This window comes from Cornus florida, unplaced genomic scaffold, assembly GCF_030987335.1.
Source record: "Cornus florida cultivar Cherokee Brave unplaced genomic scaffold, ASM3098733v1 CherokeeBrave_3.0.0_Hap2_Chr05, whole genome shotgun sequence".
Taxonomy (NCBI): domain Eukaryota; kingdom Viridiplantae; phylum Streptophyta; class Magnoliopsida; order Cornales; family Cornaceae; genus Cornus; species Cornus florida.
Genome location: NW_026775575.1, coordinates 61,464,199 through 61,465,281, shown reverse-complemented (window position 1 = coordinate 61,465,281; position 1,083 = coordinate 61,464,199). Strand labels below are relative to the sequence as shown.

The window sequence follows — 1,083 nt, the reverse complement described above, 5'->3', positions numbered from 1 at the left end:
GAATGTTGGGAAGAAGATTGAATTGCCGGACCTTGATTAAAAAGGAATTTATCAAACCTTTAAGTAATATTTTTAACCTCGGCAGCAATTTTAATGGCAGAGTCTATTTGATTTAGAGCTTTCTTCCCTCCTATATTTGGTAGACGACCCCCCCTAGAAGATGAAGATCTATGGATTGAGTTTTCCCTCATTCTTTTGAAAAGATGCAAAATTTCATCCTAATTTTTTCCTAGGTAGGGTCCTCCACATGAAGCATCAATAATGCCCTTATTAGCATCGGATAAACTTGTATAGAAACACTGAACTAATTGCCATTTAGGAATGTCGTGATATGGACATTTCATTTGCAAGTCATTCAAATGTTCCCATGCTTCATGAAGGGGTTCTCCTTCTTCTTGTGCAAACTCACGAATGAAAGTTCTTATAGAATTGGTTCGACTTGTGGGGTAGTACTTCTTTAGGAACTCTTATTGCAATTGTGCCCAAGAGGTGATTGTATTTGGCACCAAGTTGTTAAACCAATATTTAGCTTTATCCCGAAGAGTGAAAGAGAAAAACTCCATTTTAGGGACTTCTTCCGGCATATTCGTGATTTTCATGATGGAACAAACTTCCAAGAACTCATCTAAATGTTTATAAGGCTCTTCATTGCTCAACCCATAAAAAAAGGGGGCACATGGTAATGGTGGAAGCCTTAATCTCATAATGATGAGCATAGAAATTTGGCAACTGAATGCAAGTGGGTGCATTATATTGATTTAGAGTGTAACAATCCCTAAGGACCATTGGAGGATTGAGAGGAGGGTAGGCCATTTGACCTTAATGAGGGTATGCCATTTGAATATATTGATGTTTTTGCTCGTCAATTGGGGGAACAATATTTGGCCTTAGCATCCCTAGATTAGGTTGTTGCACAACAATATTGATTGGTCGTGGCATTCCCAAGGGTGGATGCACACCTTGAGGATCCACAATATGAACTTGTTGTGGGTGGTGTATACATTGGTGATTCACATAACCAAGATATTCAATAGGATCTTCAATTGGGTCTTCCATTAAGGGTGATGGAAGATCAAAAGTGGG

The 1,083-nt window shown here is 38.7% G+C and overlaps 1 pseudogene; it reads left to right on the top strand.

Annotated features, from left to right (window-relative positions):
* The first annotated feature begins 321 nt into the window (after window positions 1–321).
* Window positions 322–419, top strand: LOC132310848 (small nucleolar RNA R71; annotated as a pseudogene).
* The last annotated feature ends 664 nt before the right edge of the window (window positions 420–1,083 follow it).